Here is a 5,750-nt window from a genome sequence, read left to right on the forward strand (position 1 = left end):
AAATAGATGAAAGGGATTAAGAGGTACAAGCTTCCAATTATAAAATGAATTAAGTCACAGGGATGAAATATAGTCAGGAAATATTGGAAATATAGGAAGTATAGTCATTAATATTGTAATAAGTTTGTATGGTACAAATAAACAAATAAGTTCGTATGGTAACTACACTTAATCTGATGAGTATTTCATAACGTTGGATCACTAAGTTGTACACCTGAAATGAATGTAATACTGTATGCAGACTATACTTGAATTAAAAATAATTTTCAGGGGCACCTGAGTGGCTCAGTTGGTTAAGCGTCCGACTTTGGCTCAGGTTATGATCTCTCTGTTTGTGAGTTTGAGCCCCCCATTGGGCTGTGTGCTGACAGCCCGGAACCTGGAGCCTGCTTCGGCTTCTGTGTCTCCCTCTCTCTCTGCCCCTCCCTCTCCACCCCTTCCGCAGCTCATGCTCTGTCTCTGTCTCTCAAAAATGAATAGACGTTAAAAAAAATTGTTTTTAATCAAAAAACTAATTTACAAAGTAAATAAAATGTATTTATGTGTTTATGGGTTGAAAATACACTTAAAAAGTAACTGCTGTAAGGTCACCCGGGTAGCTCAGTCCGTGGAGCCACCAACTCGATTTCAGCTCAGGTCACGATCCCAGGGTTGTGGGATCGAGCCCCACATCGGGCTCCATGCTGAGCACGGAGTCTGCTGAAGATTCTCTTTTTCTCTCCCGGTTCCCCTCCCTCTCCCTGTCTTTCTCTCTCTCCCAAAAAAAAAAAAAAAAAAAAAAAAAAAATAGAATAAAAAAAAAATAAAAGGAACTGCCATAGAAAGTCCTTGTGACTAAGATTATGGGTCCCACCATAACGTGACAACATGGCTTTTTCACTGAACGTCCTTTTTTTTTACGTAGCCCTTGACCAGCTGGTCCTCGCCTTCTCTGCGCCAAGTCATGTTTGGCCCTCTTACGCATAGCATGGAGCCCTTCTATTATTAAGATACCACCACTACTTTCCTGCCTGTCTCATGATTTACTGGCACTTTCTTTTTCCCTGTGTATTTTGGAGAACACAGCTTTACGTTAGGAATACAACACAAGCCCTGTGAGTAGCTTGAGAACCCCGCTGACTATGTTCTGCTGTCTCATCCCGTATCCCTTACTCCCTCACTTCTCCACCATGGCTCCAGTTCATTGGTCTTCTTGCCTGTGCCACCTGCGTTTGGAATGTTTTGCCCCCCCACCCCCCCCATAAGTGTCTCACTCTCACCTGGCTGACGGGCTATCCTGTGAAAGATATCATCTCTTAAGCCGATGCCATTTTTCTCCCTTGTTGTGTCCCCATAGCCCTTTTCTGGTTTGTTTTCACTCTCTAATGACCCCTTCTGGTTCGTCATACAGTTGGCTGCGTGCAAGCCATGGTTTTACCCCTAGGCAATAAACATTTAGGTTTGTTCTGAGTCTTCTTGTCCTTAGTATCCTTAGCGTCCTTAGTATCTCCCACCCGTCGGGAGAGGCAACACATGGCCGTAGGAAGACGCAACACACAACTTAGGTCCTTTTGGCCCCATGGCAACAAACCTCTGTGACTACCACAGATTAGACCTGGCTCTCAGAGGGGTGCAGAAAGGACATAGAGTGCCCATAGAGCAGCATCAGGCGTTTCTCTGCAGTGAGAATAGTCCTTCCAGAATCCACACATGTGTCCAAGGGAAATCTCTTTTGGTCCCTCAAGTGAGAGATGCTGATCGAGGGAAGTAGTTAGCCCCACCCAGGCAAGTGCTGGAGCTGCCCCAGCTTAGAAGCCCCAGGTTCCCATAAGGAACCGGCATCTTCTGGAACAGTCTCTAGGTTAGCTGCCAGGGCTATGCCCTGATAGACGAGTCATAACACCTTCTTCATTTATACTTCCCCTTTGTGGGGATGCAATTTCCCAGTTAGGGGTCACTTTAACCATAAACAGTGTTGCCTAGAAACACAACTGACTCTCTGCCTTTTATCAGCTATCCCAGCAGAACAGAGATAGAAAGTTAATCTAGTGACAAATGTGCCTGTAGAGAACGAGCAAGGGTTCTGTGAACCCCTTCACCACAGAGGACAGCCAATATCTATTGAGTATCGATTACCGAAATTGTTTTTCAGGGGTTGTATCATCCTATTCTTGCAATAATTTCGAAAATATTCTCTCTGTATGTTTTACAGATGAGGAAACTGAGGTCCAGAGAGGTTCAATAACGTCCGAGGTAATTGTTGAGACTAGTAAGCTATAGAACGAAGCTTTACATTCTCATTTGTCTGGCTTCAAAGCTTGTGTTCTTTTTTTTTTTAATAACTCGCTGATGAACTTAGTGTTGGGCAAGAGCCATGCAATACATACTGGTTAGCATTAACAAGCTTTCTTTTGGACTATCCTAATACTGGCACCTGCCGTATTTTAAGTAAGCTCTCCCCACTACCCCCCCAAGACACAGATGGGTTTGTCATGTCTAAAATCCAGAGTGATTTAAGTAAAATATGATGTTTGTTTTGAAAACAACCTCATGGCAAACAAGCTGAACGAAACTAAAACTTTCAATCAATGTCTTTGTGTCAGGACAGTTACTCTTAGCCTCAGTTTCTTTGCAGAATAAAGGGATTGTGTTTCATGATCTCCACAGGCTTTCCCACCTTGACTGTCCGGGAAGAACAAAGTCTCCTTCCTTTCTGCTACCCCTGGCAGGCCTAGATGGCCAAGTAAGAAGCAAAAGTGAAACTAGTTGAAATGATTATTTTTCCCCCTTTCATTTTTTATCATTTGGTGTTCTCACCAGGAGCGTCATGGGGCACCTGGGTGATGCAGTCAGTTCAGCATCAGACTCTTGATCTCAGCCTGGGGCGTGATCTCACAGTTTGTGAGTTCGAGCCCCACATCGGGCTCTGTGCTGATGGTGCAGAGCCTGTTTGGGATTCAGTCTCTCCCTCTCTCTGCCCCTCCCCTGCTTGTGCTCTCTCTCTCTCAAAATAAATAAACAAACTTAAAATTAAAACAGCAAAAAGGAGTGTCTTGCTTTCGGATAAGGCTGTGGTATGAACCAAACATTTAACAGGGATAATTTTCAAAGTATGTGGTCTTGTGCCTCTATAAGAAAACAAAGACCATAGTCCAGGGAGTGAGTGCACCATTCAGTGCAACTCTAGAACCTCCCTCTCAAGCACAATCAATGTCTCACGGCGGGTATTTTGGGCGGAACTAGTATTTATTTTGAAAGGTGATTACCCTCGGGTATTTTGGGTGGAACTAGTATTTATTTTGAAAGGTGATTACCCTTACCGTATGTAAGAGCCTGGGCTTTGTAACTGTATTCAGAAAATAAATTTTATAGGCAGAGTCGCATCAGAAACTACTTTTTCAAATTTTCTAAGCTGAAACCCCAAAGACTTTTCTGTTCATACAAGGCCTTACCTTCATCGTCAGTAAGAAAGCCAGGCATCTAGTTATTTTAACTTGGTTACAAATATAATGTTAAAAAAAAAAAAAAAGTCTAGCAACGGGTTTTCTTGAATGAACCAGAGCATTAAATACTAGTTTTAATTAAAGATTATTATTTCACTCTCCTAAACCTCGGCGAGATTCGTCATTAGGAAACGTACATGCCAGAGGTCATTTACAGGCTCATTCTAAGATAGGATCAGGGATTTAAATTTCTCTTTCAAATCTATTCTTAGTTCATCAATTTAAGATTTTAAGCTCTTATAAATTGCTTACTTCTTCTTCTTTTTTTTTAAATCACATTTGTCCCAATTCCCTCCACAGGACAGCATCGGGAATAGGCAGATTTTTGTTATTTTTTAAAAAAATATTAACTTAGTTTTTAGAAGTACTAATATTTTTGTGTAATCAAATTTGCCAAGAATTTTCTTTATGATGTCTTTAATCGCTTCATGCGCGGAAAAGACTCCACCACGCTGGGGCCATATAGCTATCTCTATTTTCTTTGTATTCCATTAAAAAAAAAATGAACACTGAATGTTCTCTCCTTAAATATTCCATCCAGTTAGATACTGGAAGTTTTCCTTTTAAAAACTATTCTGGCTGACGGTTGCACCACAACAATAATCCAAACTTTATTAGCGGCAACTTTCGCGAATTCAGGCATTGATGCCGACATCTGTGGTTGACCTGGGTCTTAATTGATCTGCCTGTGCAATTGACATGCTGCTGTCAATGAGGATGCCGGCAAAGATTATTGGATATGCAAATAACAAGTCAATATCTGACACTGTGGCAAGCTCAGATTTGACTATATGTTAATTCAATACAAACCTACTTAAGTTCCTGCTGGGTGGCTATCCTGAAAACTAAACTTATTAGGTGATGCAGAACCGGCAAAGGTGAATGAAACACAGCGCTTACTCTTAAGACATTCACTATCTAGCGAGGAAGCTAGATATATAACAGATAATGAAAAAAAAAAAAAAAAACCAAACCCAAAACTTCGACGGTATCCAAAGTTCTTTGGGGGCCCAAAGGTTGTAATTAAAGTCAGATCTAAATTCTCTTATCTTCAGCTATTTTCATTGGGGTATAACCTAAACATCACATTCATTGTGCTGTTAGGAAGGATGTCAAAACTGGACATCCTCGTTTCTTCTCTTCAAAGCATTATAGGGTCAATCCAGAGGCGCAACATCTCAGAATTCTGCAGTGGGCCACTGGGTTTTCTAAATGTCTTGCCGTATATCTCTTCTCAAGGTTGGCGTTCCAATGAAACGGCCAACCCGAGGATCTCCAGGCTTTCCCTGCGCCTGGGGACAGCTTGAGTGCATGCAGTCTCTAAGTAGTCTAGCTTAGTGACTGTCAACTGTGTCCTGTGTGGTCCAGTACCGTGTTAATGAAGGCCAGGGCAAACACTAAGATGAGCGAAGGGTATTTCGGTTCTTGCCCCGGCCCAAACGTGTTTCCAAAAAGAAGAGCTCAAGAGATACGAAGTCTTCATCACTGATCATGATACATTTGCAATAGCTGAAGCAATTAGAAGCTACCAGCATGGACCCACGTTCAGACCCTCTGGACTTGGCAAGAGGAGCCATCAGTTCTGGCTATTGACTCTGTTCCTGGCCCTTTGCTGGGTGCTGGAGAGAGATATTCATCAGACACAAATCTACACTTGAGCTTTCTTGCAACACAGGGAGCAAGGGTTTGAGCATTTCTGGAAAAAAAATGAACCCTCTCTCAGTGTTCACTTAAGGCAGAGAAATACTTAGACTATTTTGAACTAAGGAACCGTATTATTCTGTGAAATTCATCCACCCTGTACCACATAAGACAACATTTATCATTAATTAAAGGATGGAGTGATAATCTCATCTAAGCTTGGGTGTCTATATGTTCCTGAGAAAATGGGAAGTGAAATTTGAACAAGATTCTGGAGAATTAAAAAGAATCTGACAAATTCAAAATTCAATCATTCCCTTGGAGTTTTAGTTAGACTGTTAGTCTTTCTATCGTTTAAATTTTCCAGAAGATAAGTTGACCATTCATATCGGCTGCACTTAGCATCCGTATGGTTTTTTATTGCATTTATTTGTGAGGTATATGTATCAAATTTTAAATCACTCAGGTAAACCATAACTCCTATCAATTTATTTCCTATTTTTTTTTTAAATATATGTGATTTAAGGGTTTGGTAAAGAATAAAACTTTGTCCAAAAATTTATGAAACTTCAGAGAATTGATTATCTCAGGCAGTTTTAAGTACGGTGATGAGAATTTGAAAGATAC

At 41.1% G+C, this 5,750-nt stretch overlaps 1 long non-coding RNA gene across 1 annotated transcript; it reads left to right on the plus strand.

The window, feature by feature from the left end:
- The first annotated feature begins 2,930 nt into the window (after positions 1-2,930).
- On the plus strand, positions 2,931-4,486 carry LOC121042470 (uncharacterized). The gene is made up of 2 exons (XR_005796242.1): positions 2,931-3,237; positions 3,286-4,486. It is a non-coding gene; the product is annotated as an uncharacterized LOC121042470 (long non-coding RNA).
- Positions 4,487-5,750: the final 1,264 nt, after the last annotated feature.

Source organism: Herpailurus yagouaroundi, unplaced genomic scaffold, assembly GCF_014898765.1.
Source record: "Herpailurus yagouaroundi ecotype Mexico unplaced genomic scaffold, PumYag 185, whole genome shotgun sequence".
Taxonomy (NCBI): Eukaryota; Metazoa; Chordata; class Mammalia; order Carnivora; family Felidae; genus Herpailurus; species Herpailurus yagouaroundi.